This window comes from Callithrix jacchus, chromosome 14 (assembly GCF_049354715.1).
Source record: "Callithrix jacchus isolate 240 chromosome 14, calJac240_pri, whole genome shotgun sequence".
NCBI lineage: Eukaryota > Metazoa > Chordata > Mammalia > Primates > Cebidae > Callithrix > Callithrix jacchus.
In genome coordinates, this window is record NC_133515.1 from 37,647,852 (window position 1) to 37,663,926 (window position 16,075).

The window sequence follows — 16,075 nt, forward strand, 5'->3', positions numbered from 1 at the left end:
TGTATCTATTTCTTTGCTTAGATGCTGATTGATGGATTGAGGTGGCAATCATTAGCCTTGTTTTAAAGATGAGGAAATGGGACCTCAGGGAGGTTAACTACTTTGTCTAGTCTTAGATATAGGTCGTGGTGGAGCTTGGGTTTAAACCCATGCTTGGTTTGTCCTGAAGCTGGTGCACTTTCTTGTACATCAGTCTGTGTTCTGTTCACTGGCAGCATACCAAGTTTAATTCTTTTGTATAATCACTTCATATTCTGGAAAAAGAAAACACTCATGGTTTTCTTCAAGATTTCCCAAAGTCAAACATTTTCTGTCCCTTCAGCTGTTCCTAATGAGAAAGAGGATATTTCCCCTAATATCCAGGTTGAACTTTTAGATCAATATTTCTCAAAATTTAATGTGCAGATTATGATTTAGAAGGACTCTAAAGATTATGCATTAAATCATAGTTTTAATTAGACTTTTTTGGAGATAATTTTAAATTTATATGCAGTTACAAGAAATAATGCAGAGTTCCCAAGTTCCATTTAACTAGTTGCCCCAATGATAACATCATGCAAAACTGTAGTACAATGTTACAATCAGGGTGTTGACATTGATACAGTCAACATAGAACATTTGCAACATCACAAGGATTTCTCATGTTGCTTTTTGTTAGCTATAATAACTTTCTCACCTCAGTCCTTCCTTAACCCCTGAAAACTACTAATTTCTTCCCCGTTTCTGTAATTTTGTCATTTCAGGAATGTTGTATAAATGAAATTATATAATATACAACCTTTTGGGATTGGGTTTTTTAGTTCAGAATAATCCTCTGAGATTCATCCAGGTTGCTTTGTGTACCAACAGTTTGTTCTTTTTTATTGCCGAGTATTATTACATGATATAGATGTACCACAGTTTGCTTAAACATTTACTCCTTGAAGAGCATACAAATTGTTTCCAGTTTGGGGCTATTGCAAACACAGCTTCTATAAATATTCATGTGCCCAATCCCAAAAGGTGGCATAATGTGATCTCATTTATATAGCATGCTGTCATTGACCAAAACTTCATTAATGTAGTGCAGGACTCTATTTTATTCTTTTTTTTTTTTTTTTGAGAGTCTCACTCTGTCATTAGGCTAGAGTGCAGTGGTACCATCTCGGCTTACTGCAACCTCCACCTCCCACGTTCAAGCGATTTTCCTGTCTCAGCCTCCCAAGTAGCTGAGACTATAGGAGCACGCAACCACGCCCAGCTAATGTTTTTGTGTTTTTAGTGGAGATGGGGTTTCACCATGTTGTCCAGGACGGTCTCCATCTCCTAACCTTGTGATCTGCCTGCCTCGGCCTCCCAAAGTGCTGGGGTTACAGGTGTGAGCCTCTGTCCCTGGCCTTTAGGCCTGTATTTCATTCTTTAAGCAACACTAAATGGTGTTGCATTTTTTAACTTTAGTGTTCACTCTTAGTATGTAGAAATACGGTTGATTTTTGTAAGTTTGTGTTGCTTGCAACCTTGCTGAACTCACTAGTTTTATTTTATTGTTATTATTGTTTTTTGGGGGGTTGAAGTCTTGCTCTGTTGCCCAGGCTGGAGTGCAGTGGTTCAATCTCAGCTTACTGCAACCTCCGCCTCTTAGGTTCAAACAATTCTCCTGTCTCAGCCACCTGGGTAGCTGCGACTATTGGCATAAACCACCATACCTGGCTAATTTTCATATTTTTGGTAGAGATGGGGTTTCACTGTATTGGTCAGGCTGGTCTCAAACTCCTGACCTTAGGTAATCCACCCACCTCAGTCTCCCAAAGTGCTGGGATTACAGGTGTGAGCCACTGCACCTGGCCAAACTCACTAGTTTTAAGAGATATATTAGTCTGTTTTGCAAAAGGAATATCTGAGACTGGGTAATAAAGAAGAAATGTTTGTTTGGCTCATCATTCTGCAGACTGTACAAGCATGGCATCAGCATCTGTTTGGTTTCTGGTGAGGCCTCAAGAAGGCTTTACTCGTAGTGGAAGACTAGGGGACAGCAGGCATGTTATATGACAAGAAAGAGCAAGAGAGATACTAGGCTCTTGTAAACAATCAGCTCTTACATGAACTAATAGAATGCGAATGCACTCATTTCCACAAGGGCAACCAAGCCATTCATGAGGGATTCAACTTCAGGATCCAAACACCTCCCACCAGGTCCCACGCAACACTGGAGAACACATTTTATCATGAGATTTAGACCTGTGAGTTGCCAATTATCCCAGCACCATTTATTGAATAGGATGTCCTTTCCCTGCTTTATGCTTTTGTTTGCTTTATCAAAGATCAGTTGACTATCAGTATTTGGCTTTATTTCTGGGTTCTATATTCAGTTCCATTGGTCTATGTACCTATTTTTATACTAGTACCATGCTGTTTTGGTGATGATAGCCTTGTAGTATAGTTTGAAATCACGTAATATGATGTCTTTAAATTTGCTCTTTTTGCTTAGTATTGCTTTAGCTATGCAGGCTCTTTTTTCATTCAATATGAATTTTGGGTTTTTTTTTAGTTCTGTGAAGAATGATGATGACATTTTGATGGAAATTGCATTTAATTTGTAGGTTACTTTTGGCAGTATGGTCATTTTCACAATATTGATTCTGCCTAACCATGAGCATGAGATGGGTTTCTGTTTGTTGTGTCATCTATGATTTCTTTCAGCAGTGTTTTGTAGTTTTCCTTGTAAGGTCTTCCATCTCTTTTTTTAGGTTTGTTTATTTATTTATTTATTTATTTTGTAAGTACTTTATTTTTGCTTTTGCTGCTATCATAAAGGTGGTTGAGTTCTTGATTTGATTCTCAGCTTGGTCACTGTTGCAGTGCTGTTGATTTATATACATTGATTTTGTATGCTGAAACCTTATTGAATTCATTTATCTATTCTAAGAGCTTTTTGGATGAGTCTTTAGGGTTTTCCAGGTATATGATCATATCATCATCAAACAATGACAGTTTGACTTCCTCCTTATCAATTTAGATGACCTTTATTTCTTTCTCCTGTCTAATTGCTCTTGCTAGGACTCCCAGTACTATGTTTTATAGAAGTAGTGAAAATGGGCATTCTTGTCTTGTTTAAGTTCTCACCGGGAACGTTTTTAACTTTTCTCCATTCAGTATAATGTTTGCTGTGGGTTTGTCATAGATAGCTTTTATACCTTAAGGTATGTCCCTACTATGCTGATTTTGTTAACAAATCTAGCATCAAGGGATGCTAGATTTTGTCAAATGTTTTTCTGCATCTGTTGAGATGATCATATGATTTCCATTTTTAATTCTGTTTCTGTGGTGTATCACATTTGTTGGCTTGTGTATGTTAAACCATCCCTGCATCCCTGGTATAAAACCCACTTAATTGTGGTGGATTATTTTTTCGATATGCTCTTGGATTCAGTTAGCTAGTATTTTGTTGAGGGTTTTTGCATCTATGTTCACCAGGCATATTGGTCTGTAGTTTTCTTTTTTTGTTATGTCTTTTCCTGGTTTTGGTATTAGGCTGTTGCTGGCTTCATAGAATGATTTTGAAAGGATTTCCTTTTTCTCTATCTTTTGGAATAGTTTGAGCAACATTGGTACTAATTATTTGAATTCCTGATAGAATTCAGCTGCAAATCCATCTGGTTCTGGATGTTTACTTTTATTGGCAACTTTTTTATTGCTGTTTCAATTTTGCTACTTGGTATTGATTTATTCAGAATTTCTATTTCTTCCTGGTTTAATCTAGGAGGGTTGTATATTTACAGGAATTTATCCATCCCCTCTAGATTTTCTAGTCTGTGTGCATAAAGGTGTTTATAGTAGCCTTGAATGATCTTGTATTTCTATGGTATCAGTTGTAATATCTACTGTTTCTTTTCCAGTTGAGTTTATTTGGACCTTCTCTCTTCTTTTCCTGGTCAATATCACTAATGATCTCACAGTTTTCATTTATTTGTTTCAATTTCATTTAGTTTCACTGTGATTCTTGTTATTTCTTTTCATCTCCTGGGTTTGGGGTTTGATTTGTTCTTGTTTCTCTAGTTCCTTGAGGTATGACCTTAGATTGTCTATTTGTGCTCTTTCAGACTTTCTGATGTAGGCATTTAATGCTGTGAACTTTCCTCTTAGCACCATTTTTGCTGTACCCTGGAGGTTTTGATAGATTGTGTCATTATTATCATTTAGTTCAAAGAATTTTTAAATTTTCATCTTGATTTCATTGTCGACCCAAAGATCATTCAGGAGCAGATTATTTAATTTCCATATATTTTCTTGGTTTTGAGGGTTCCTTTTGGAGTTGATTTCCAATTTTATTCCACTGAGGTCTGAGAGGTGTGAGGTCTTGATATAATTTTGATTTTCCTAAATTAATTGAAACTTGTTTTGTGGCCTATCATATAATCTATCTTGGAGAATGTTCCATGTGCTGATGAATAGAATGTATATTCTGCTGTTGTTGGGCAGAATATTCTGTAAATATCTGTTAAGTCCATTTGTTCTAGGGTATAGTTTAAGCCCGTTGTTTCTCTGTTGACATTCTGTCTTGATGACCTGTGTAGTGCTGTCAGTGGGGTATTGAAGTTCCCCACAATTATTGTGTTGCTGTCTATCTCATTTCGTAGGTCAAGTGGTAATTGTTTTATAAATTCAGGGTTTCCATTGTTAGGTGTATAACATTTAAGGTTAAGGTTAGGGTTAGGGTTAGCTGAGCTACCGTGCTTCAGGCTGGTATTGGGGAGTGTCTTCAAAGAGTCCTGTGATGTGATCTATCTTCAGGTCTCTTAGCCTGAATACCAGCACCTGTTCTGGTTGGATTCTGTGAGAGTCCTTGGTTGTAGTTTGGTTTAGTGGATTGGTTTTCATAAATGCTGGTTATGCTTATAGTGAAGTTGTCACAGAGACTTAGGACCTCTAATAGTGGTAAAATTAGCTGTTGTTTTCTCCTTTCTTGGAGGAGGGTTGTTCTGTCATGAGTTGCTGTAATGGCTTGAGTTGGTTGTCCTCCAGCCAGGAGGTGATGCTTTCAAGAGAGCATCAGCTACAGTAGTATTGGGAGATGCAAGCTTGCCCTAAGGTCACCTGGATAAGTATTTGGCTTTCTCAGGCAATGGGCGGGGCTCTAAAGCTTCCACAAGTTTTTGTCTTTTGTCTTCAAGGCGGGTAGAAAAAGACCATCAGGTGGGAGTAGGGCTAGGCATGTCCGAGCTCAGACTCTTCTTGGGTGGTGCTTGCTGAGACCACTGAAGGAGATGGGGCAGTGGTTCTCAGGCCAATGGAGTTATGTTCCAAGGGGGATTATGGCTGCTTCTACTGCTTTATACAGATTGCCAGGGAAGTGGGGGAAAGCCGGCAGTGACAGGCCACACCCAGCCCCCACACAGCTAGCAAGGTCTGTCTCACTCCTGCCAACAGCCAACAGAGCTGAAGTTATATATAGACCTCTGATGTGATCTTGCCCCAGGCTATACGCCTCCCTGCTGAGAAAGCAAGCAGGGCTTTCAGGCCTCACCCCTCCCTGACTGCTGCAGGTTCTGAGCTCATATCTGCACTTCCTATTTGTCCCCACCCCCAGATTCTGCCCAGGAATATTTGTACTTGATCAAAATTATTACAAAGTTCGGCTGGGAGTCTCCTTCTCCCTGTGGCCCTTCCCCAATTCCACTGGCTGCCTTCCCCAAAGAACCCTGTGGGATAAAGTCAGAAATGGCTTCCCTGGGGACCAGGAGTGCCTACAGGCACTTCCTGCTGCTTCATTTCTTTTACATTTTGCTTAGCTCTCTAAATTCATTTCAGCTCTAGGTAAAGTTAAATCCTTCTTCCATGATCTAGATTTCCGGGTTCCCCAGTGAGAATGTGTGTTCAGCGGCAGATTTTCCTCCTCTCGTACTTTGGGCACTGACTGTTTTGTTGGCCATTTCATGGAGTTTGCAGTGGCAAGCCACTTCTTTCATAAGGTCCGTAAATTCTTTCAGTTTCCCTGGTATGTTCCTGTGGTGGTTCTTGGAGCAAAAGTTCACAATGTGAGTCTCCACACACTACACATTATTGTATTTTTTAATTATAAAATTCTACTTTTTAAATATATCTTCTATTTATTTGCTGAGAACTTTTATTTCTTCGCTGACGCTTTTAATTTCTTTGTTTTAAACATGTGTATAATTGCTTGCTGAAGTATTTTTAAAATCATGGTTGTCTAAAAATCTTTGCCAGATAATTCTATTATCCCTGTCATCTTAGTGTAGACATCAATTGATTGGCTCCTCATTACTGCTGGATGGGGATGGGAGTTCTGGATCCCATGTGGTCTCCACCAATGTGGGGCTTGTAACCACTTGTGGTGATGAAAGTCCTGACTAGGCTGCCTCTCATACCCCAGTAGAGAGGGGGAGGGGTATCTAGTTACTTCTAGGAGGGGTCGGATGTCCAGGCTTCTCATGTAGTCCCTATTGTTATTGCCAGGTAAGGTGGCTCACTACTAGCTGTCTCAGATGAAAGTTTCATCTCTACCCTTGGGCCTTCTCTGACATCACTCAGGCAATGGTGTTAGAGTTTCTTGTTATAGTCTCTTGAGGGTGAAAGTCTAGGCTATCCACTCAGGCTTTGCTGGTATAGTGTGGGTGAGGCTGTACATTTTTTTGTTTTTTTAAGTGGTGTTTGGCTGAAGTAGAGTGGCTATTATCTAAGAGTTTTCTGTCTTGCTAGACTACTCCTTTCCTGGTCCTCTGGCTAGAGAGAGCAGGTATTTGTTGGGAGTCTGTTTGTCTGCACCAGTTGTGTTAGGTTTCTGGGTTGCTGGCTTCTTCAGCTACTTCATCCCCTTGGTTTCTGGTGTGCATCATCTTTTTCCTGGACTACTGAGCTGGACTCCAAGTAAGTCTTTTAGACCATCTCTGGCTTCTCTAACATATTCCTCCAAACTTCTGCCTGTGTTTTTGTCCTACAAAGCAGAACTGACCATGTCACTCTCCTGTTAATATTACTTACTGTGCATAATATAAAGCTCAACCTCTGTAAGGCACTGAAGATCCACCAAAATGCAATTCCAACTTTGTCTTTGCAACTTTGACTTGTGTTCAGTTTCTCTGCCTATCTGTTTGCTCCTGGGCTAAAGATGTGCCGTGTACTTTAGTTCCTGCTCTACCTTCTGTCTCCAGTGCTTTTCTTTACTCTAGCGAAGTACCGATTAAAGTGAAGAGCATTGGAGTTGGACTGCCTACGTTTAAATTCCAACTTTCTTATTTTCTAGCTAGGTGATCTTGGGCAAGTTTATCTCTCCATGTCTCAGTTTTCCCACCTGAAAAACGAGGATAATAGCATCTGCCTCATAGGATTGTTATGAAACTTAAATTAAATAGCACTTAGCAAATCGCCTGGTTGAAGAGGAAGGTCTTCATAAATGTGGGCTATTAGTATAATTCATTATTACATTAATAGTAGTTAAGTTAATATGCAGTAGCTCAACATTCAATTTGAATGTTACCTCTCTGTGAAATCATTATGGGTCCTCTCCATTGCTACCTTGTTATTGAAATTAATTATTCTTTTCCCAACTCTCCACTTAATTTACATTGCATTTACACTTGATTCTGTTTGCAATATAGGTAGCTAGATTGCAGATCTTTCTTGCTGACCACATTTGCTCATTTCTGGATTTATTCATTCAGAGGAAGCACTATGAATCAGTCATTGGGCACAGAGGTGATTAAGATGTGGATCTTCCTTCAGAGAATTCTCAGTTCCTTAGTAGCTGAAGACTGCTTGCTAAATAAACAGTTATAGTGGGGCTTAATAAATACTTTTTGATTTAAGACAAGCAGTCTCTGCCCTGGGATAGGACAGCAGGCAGCCTTCAGGCTAAACAGCGTCATGGTGTGTTAAAGTTAGAAACTTTTTGTGAACCATCCTTGTTACTGACCTCTGCATAGTGCTAAATGAAGGACTCAGGCTCTGTATTAGAGCCCTGCTATAACAGCATTGGGATTCCTGTGGTCTGTGGCCACCAGTATGTGAGTCTTGTCAGGACAATATCATTCCTTAACCCTGGTTCTCTTATGTTCAAATCAAGACAAAGATCTTTCTTGAGGTCTTAGGAGTTATATCAGTGTCATTGATGACATTGTTCATTCGGTTTTAAGGCTCACGTCTGACAATCTTAGCCTCAGACACCTTGACTTTCACCACTGAGACAGAATTTGTTTTTAAAGCACTTATGTGCCAGGAACTGTGCTAGCTACCACAAATGCAGAAGGATGGGACCCAAGAACCCCCTCAATAGCCAGGAGCTCATAGTCTCCATCCTGGAGCAATCGTGAGAAGCACAGACCTGATTGTTTTACTGTGGCCACCTTACCAACATTGTTTTGGTAGAGAGGATGGATATGGACCCAGATATTTTATGCTAAGGATGGACTGATGGAAGAAATGGAAAGAAGAAGTATAAGTTCCTATTGAAGATGTATGGCTGTGAAGGGAAGTACAATGGGTGGTAAGAAACTACAGCAGAGGCTGAGCAAAGGGAAGATAGTTTAAGGGTGGGGGAAATTAAGTAAGTTTATAGTAGATAAAAAGAAATAAGGCGAGTAGATCAAAAGATAGAGAGATTGAGAGAGTGACTGGGAAAGGATGAACAAATGTTTGAGAAATAACAATAGATATACATGTACATATACATATATGCATACATGCATACATGCATATACACATTGTATATAAGTATAAAATGTATATATGTATGTGTGTTTAGATATGCATTTATATATGGGGCAAGAAGGTGAGGAGAAAGTGGAAGACTGAAATTTTGAGAGAGAATTATACATATAATAAAATCTCTCTATATATTATCTATTTATCTATTTACCTATCTATTCATCCATCTATCTACCTACCTATTTATATAGAGAGATGGAGATCAGCCAGAAAAGGAAAAGTGAAAGAAGAGTCATTCATTAATATAACCATGTCCTGTAGGAAGGAGGAAATAATTTAATTGAAAGAACAGGTGAAAACTCCTTAGAGACAGGAGGAAGGAAGGTCAGAATGAGATGGAAGAGAGGAAAGTTAGAGTTCATGTAGGGTGCCCTCTATTTCTCTGGAAAGCTGAGAAGATTGAGAGAGATGAGAATGGAGAAATGAGAATGAAAGAAGAGGTAGAGATTTGGTATATTTTCTCTGGGGAATGAGAAAGTGAGAAAGTAAGATGTCAAGGATATACATGTAGGGATATACATGTAGCAGCACTGGGTGCCTCAATTGATTGAGTTTGTAAACTTGGCATTTGCAATGTAATTATTATTTCTTCAGAAGCACTAGCCTATAAGGAGAAGAGCAGGCAGTGAGGGTTGGAGTGCTTTGGAAGTTAGGGTTGAGGATAGGGAGAGGGTAACAGAAGGGTCCTGGTGAGAGCGGCATGTGGTATAGTTGCAGTAGCCAGGCTGTGCAGAGCAAAGATGTGTCTAGGATAAGAGTGATAAACTGAATGAGCATGGAGGGGATGAAAAGATAGAAGCTCAGGGAGCTTGGGGAGCATGTCTACTTTGATTCAGGTACTGAGAGTGTATAGCAGTATTGTCACTGCTAATAAAGATATACCTGTGACTGGGTAATTTATAAAGGAAAGAGGTTTAATTGACTCACAGTTCTGTATGGCATGGGAAGCCTTAGGAAACTTACAATCATGGTGGAAAGGGAAGCAAACACATCCTTCACATGGAAGCCTCAAGGAGAAGTGCTGAGCAAAAGTGGGAAACGATCCTTATAAACAATCAGATCTCATGAGAACTCACTTACTATCAGAACAGAAGCATGGGGGTAACTGTCCCATGATTCAATTACCCCCTACTGGGTCCCTTCCAGGACACTTGCAGATTATGGCAATTATAATTCAAGATGAAATTTGGGTGGGGACACAGCCAAACCATATCACAGAGGTAGGATAGAGGTTCTGATTGGAGATTAAGATTTCTCAGTATGAGTCATTCATCCAACAAACGGCCCCTGAGAGCTAGCTCTAAGCACTTATTGTGGGAAACTGAGAATAAAGATAAAAATTAAGGCATGGTCTCTGCTGTTAAGGAGTTCACAGCCCAGAATTCAGAGGTAAATCCTTTCCAGGTGATGACAAGATCCAGGATGTCTCTGGAAATGATTTGCTGTGATGAGTGGGAGGGGAAAATTGATGGCGCAATGGAAGCCAAGTGGCTGGCAGGCCAGCATGTTAGATGTGTCATACTCAGGTGCTTATCAGCCCTACAAAGAAGATCGGGATTTCTCTCGGCTCAGTTATTTCTCTGGGGCCATGTGTATCCTTGCCCCAGCCAGTGATATGAGGACTGTTTTTCCATTTGAGATTTTGCTCTTCAGACTGTGTGTGACTGTCCTAGGGTCAGTCCCTGATGGTTTTCACAAGTGTAGAGTGGAAGGTCAATGGGCCTCAAAGTCATGCTTCTGCACTTTGGTACATGAGTCTGTAGACAGTTACCGATCCCATGCTTCAAGTTTCCTTTACTTGCTTGCCCTTATTTTCTTGGCCTGTAAAATTAACATAAGGAGGTGCCACAAATCCTTTTTGGGGAAAAAGCAGCTGAGATGTGTCTCTATAAAGTCATCAATAAGCAGAAGTCAGAAGCTGCAGCAGTTGGCAGGGTGTGGTGATGATGAATGAATGAGTATGCACATGTGAAGTGGGACAGTTTGGTGCTCGGAGCTCCATGACTGATTCCATTCTTCCTGCAGTCTTCTATGTGAAGCTGGACACAGAGAAGAGCTTTCCTAGCTGGGTTGAGCAGAAGCCTTGATGCTTCATGGCGGGCACAGGCTGTAGGAATCTACATATCAGCATTTCCAGGATTCTAGTGCCTACAGAGCTGTGTGAGACTTCATTTCATGGCCTATCTGGGCCTTGCTAGAAGGAAACAGAATTCCCTCCCTTCCTGTTACAGAGAGGTTGGCCTGCAATCTTCACTTATGAGTGACCAGATTGGCACATCCCACACTAGCTGTTTTGTGGATTTTGGCTGACAGGAATAGAGAGGAAGCATGCTTCTTTGACCTTTTACCTCTTGCATCCTTTCTGTTATGATCTTGGGAGGTTGGTTTATCTGGCTGTCTAGTCTAAATTCCAGATTAAATTCTATCAATGGGCTTTATCCTCTCTGGAAATGGTATTAATCCTTCTGAGGATCCAGACACTACCCACCAAAGCTTCTCTGCTGGGTTCGCACACACACACACACACACACTAGGTCTAAGGTATGATGTGATCTCCTGGGTATGTGATGGTTTTTGTGCTGCTTCTTTTTTCTTTCAGTGTCTGAGAAGCCAGCTGGGGCTAAGCAAGTTTTAGAACCTCTACTGGCTGATGCCAACATCATCAGAGATGAACTGTTCTTACCAGAAACTTCTCTGCTCCTGACAGCACACCTCTCCTCAGGTAGCTAAAAGGATAATGAGATTATTACCCCTGAACACTATGTAATGAGATGGTCTCCTGTATGGGGATGTACATACCAGGGCACACTCATTCCAATTGCAGTATCATAGGGACAATACTAGAATAATATTTGGACACTTTGATAGCCAAAGAAAGGCATTTGGAAGATTCATAGAGGGCTTCACTGTAATAAGTCTTTCCTTTGGTTAAATCATGAATTTTTGGCCAGGTGCAGTGGCTCAAGCCTGTGATCCCAGCACTTTGGGAGGCCGAGGCAGGTGGATCACGAGGTTAAGAGATTGAGACCATCCTGGTCAACATGGTGAAACCCTGTCTCTACTACAAATACAAAAAATTAGCTGGGCATGGTGGGGCGTGCCTGTAATCCCAGCTACTCAGGAGGCTGAGGCAGGAGAATTGCCTGAACCCAGGAGGCGGAGGTTGCGGTGAGCCAAGATTGCGCCATTGCACTCCAACCTGGGTAACAAGAAGCGAGATTCCGTCTCAAAAAAAAAAAAAAAATCATGAATTTTTATTAAATTTTACACAAATACATTCTTCTGTCTACTGATACGATCTTTTTCCTGTTTATCTATAAATTATAGATAGATTATACTTATTTACAATCCAATTTTTAAAAATAAATACAATAACATCTCTTACTTAAAATTAAGCCATATTCAAATGTGATACGAATTAGGATCTTGTTGACTTCGAATTAATACCACTAAAAGATAACTCTGCCATCATTCTTATTAACTTAAAAGCAAAACTTGATTGCAAGATTCTTTAAATAAAGCAACCTTCAAAATTCACTGTTTTACCTCAGCAATGCAATTTTTAAATTGTGGTAAGATAAACGTAACAAAATTAATCATGTTAAATTATTTTTAATTGTACAGTTCAGTTATTGCACAACCATCACCATCACCCATCCCCAGAATCCTTTTCATCTTGCAAAACAGAAACTTTGTACCCTGTGCCCTGCGCAGTTATTCTCTTTTCCTCCCTTCCCTGCCCCTGCTCCTGACAACCACTACCCTACTTTCTGTCTCTATCAATATGGCCACTCTAGGTGATTTCATACATGTGGAATCGTATAATATCTGTCCTTTTTGCCTGGTGTATTTCACTTAGCCTAATGTCCTCAAGTTTCATCCATGTTTTTGCCTTCCTTTTAAAGGCTCTGAGTAATATTGCCTTCTTTGTATGCACAACTTTTTATTTAGTCATCCATCCGTGGATGGACATTTGGGTTACTTCCGCCTTTTGGCTATTGTGAATATTGCAGCTCTGAACATTGGCGTACAGATTCTGTTTAAGTCTCTGCTTTAAAATCCTTTGAGTATATATCCAGAAGTGGAATTGCTGGGTCATAGGATAATCATATTTAAACATTTTCTAAGGAATACTCATACTGTTTTCCATAGTGGTTAACCAGTTTTACCTTCCCATCAATAGTGCACAGGTTCCAGTACTTATTTTCTGATTTTTGATAGTAGCCATCCTAACAGGTTTGAGGTGATATTTCATTGTGGTTTTGATTTTGATTTCATTAATGCTTACTTATGTGGAGCATCTTTTCATGTGCCTGTTGGCCACTTATGTATCTTTGGAGAAATATTGCTTCAAGTTTGTCGCCCATTTTTAAATTGAGCTCTTTGTTTTTAGGTGTTGAGTTATGGAAGTTCTGATATTAGGAATTAGGAGAGGTAGTAGTCAGGTTATTAACCCTTTATGAGATATATTATTTGCAAATATTTTCTCCCATTTTTTGGGTTGCCTTTTCACTCTGTTGTACCCTGTGATGCACAGAAGTTTTTAATTTTAATAGAGTACATTTTTTTTAACTCTTGTGGCCTGTGCTTTTGCTGTCATATCCAAAAATTCATTGTCAAATTCAATGTCATGCATCTTTACCCCTATGTTTTCTTCTAAAATTTTTAGCTGTTACATTTAGGTCTTTGATATATTTTTGTGTTAATTTTTTATATAGTATAAGGTAAGAGTCCAACTTCATCCTTTTGCACATGAATATTCAGCTTTTCCAACACTGTTTGCTGAAAAGACAATCTTTTCCCATTGCATGGTCTTGGCACCCTTGCAAAAATAATTTGAACATATACATAAGGGTTTATTTTTGGATGTTTTATTCCATTCCATTATGCTACATGTCTGTTTTTATATGCTAGTCCTACACTGTTTTGATTACTATAGATTTATAAAAAGTTTTGAAGTCAGGAAGAGTGAGATGTCTAACTTCGTTAATTTTCAAGATTGTTTTGACTATTTGGGGTCCCCTGAGATTACATATGAATTTCAGTATGTATTTTTCTATTTCTGCAAAAAAAAAAAAAAAAATCACTGAGATTTTGAGACTGCTGTAAAACTTCTGAATTCTTTCTTATAGGAAACATTTGCCAGACAGATGAAGAGAAGGGGGGTGTTTAGGCAAAAGGAAGGGTGTGACCAAAAGCATGAGAAGATGAAAGATCTTGCTCTACACGTGGGAACTAAAAGATGTAGTATTGTTGAAGAACTAAGCATTCTTATTATCTGTATGTTTGTATGTGTTTGAGTATCAGTTTGGATAGGAGATACATTAGGAGCTAAGGCAGGGGTCAGATATTATGAAAGTGGATGGGTATTATGTTAAGGTCAATGGAAATTCGTTAGAGTTGGGTTGTGGAATGATGTGATCATATTTGTAATATAGAAAAATGACCCTGTTAAGAATGGATGCTACATTGAGCAGGAAAAAAGTATCAGCAGAAAGACCAGGTAGGAGATTGTTGCAAAACTCCCAGAGATAAAATGATTAAGACTTGCACTCTGGAGGAGATGATCCAAGATGGCCGATCGCTAACATCCCGGGATTGCAGCTCTCAGTGAAGGCGCTGAGAACTAGAGGACGCCACACTTTCAGACAAATTCTGGTCGCTCACGGAGCAGAAGATCCCCAGTGGAGGAAACACACGGGTCGCCATCGCGACTCTCGTGGCTGGCGCAGCGGTTCCGCCGACACCTCGGCGCAGCAGCGCTCGGCACAGAGTAAACGAGACCGGTTCCCCTTCTGACCGAGGTTTGGAGCCCCGGGAAGGCTGAGTCGCCTACTGCGGACACAAGAAGGAAGCCCGACAGGAGAATCCTGGGAAGAAAAGCACCATCAGTTTTAACGCCGCTGTTCTGGCCCTGGGAACTAACAATTTGGATGTCCACTCAAGAGACCTAATCTGAAAGTTGGTAATTTCAAAGACGACAGGAGGATAAATTTACAATGATGGAAGAAACCAGCGTAAAAAGGCTGAGAATACTCAAAATCAGAATGCCTCTCCCTCTATAGATGATCACAGTTCCACATCGACAATGGAACAAGGCTTGATGGAGAACGAGCGCATCCCAATAACAGAATCACGCTTCAAGGAATGGATAATAAACTTCTGTGAGTTAAAAGAACATGCTGTAGCCCAACGTAAAGAAACCAAGAACTTTGAAAAAAGGTTTGATGAAATCCTATTGAGAATAGACAACTTACAGAAGAGTATAAGTGAATTAATAGAACTGAAGAATACAATACAGGAACTCCGAGAAGTATGCACAGGTTTAAACACTCGAATTGTTCAAGCAGAAGAAGGGATATCAGAGATCAAAGTCCAACTTAATGAAATAAAACGTGAAGAAAAGATTAGAGAAAAAAGGATAAAAAGGAATGAGCAAAGTCTCCAAGAAATGTGGGACTATGTGAAAAGACCAAATTTACGTTTGATAGGTGTACCTGAATGCAACAGAGAGAATGAATCCAAGCTGGAAAATACCCTTCAGGATATTATTCTGGAAAATTTTCCTAAACTAGCAAAGCAGGACAATATTCAACCCCAGGTAATACAGAGAACACCACAAAGATATTCCTCAAGAAGAGCAACCCCAAGGCACATAATCATTAGATTCACCAGGGTTGAAACGAAGGAGAAAATACTAAGGGCAGCCAGAGAGAAAGGTCAGGTTACCTACAAAGGCAAGCCTATCAGACTTACAGCAGATCTCTCAGCAGAAACTCTACAAGCCAGAAGAGAGTGGGGGCCAATATTCAACATCCTCAAAGAACAGAACCTTCAGCCCAGAATTTCATATCCAGCCAAACTAAACTTCACAACTGAAGGAAAAATAAAATCTTTTATGAACAAGCAAGAACTCAGAGATTTTATTACCACCAGGCCTGCTTTACAAGAGCTTCTGAAAGAAGCATTACACACAGAAAGAAACAACCAGTATTAGCCTTTCTAAAAATATACCAAAAAGTAAAGAGCACCAACACAAAGAAGAATTTACAGCAGTGAATGGATAAAACAGCCAGTTAACATCAAATGGCAGTAACCCTAAATTTAAATTGACTAAATCCCCAATCAAAAGACACAGCCAAAACCCAACGGCATGTTACATCCGGACCTGTTTCACATGCAGGGATACACAAAGACTCAAAACAAAGGGATGGAGAAAGATTTACCAACCAAATGGAGAGCAAAAATAAATAAATAAAAAGGAGGAGTTGCAAATCTCGTATCGGATAAAATAGATTTTAAAGCAACAAAGATACAGTGGTAAAAGGATCAATGCAACAACAAGAGCTAACGATCCTAACACCCAGATACATAA

General features: G+C 39.7%; 1 protein-coding gene across 3 annotated transcripts in view; it reads left to right on the forward strand.

The window, feature by feature from the left end:
* Positions 1-16,075, forward strand: part of EVA1A (eva-1 homolog A, regulator of programmed cell death) — a 68,239-nt gene that overhangs the window by 20,586 nt on the left and 31,578 nt on the right. For 2 of the 3 annotated variants that reach the window (XM_035272147.3, XM_035272150.3), the window contains exon 2: positions 11,300-11,422. The exons of the other annotated variant lie outside the window; for it this stretch is intronic. The gene's annotated coding sequence lies outside the window, so the exon portion shown is untranslated. The remainder of the gene's footprint in view (positions 1-11,299; positions 11,423-16,075) is intronic. 3 annotated transcript variants of the gene reach the window in all.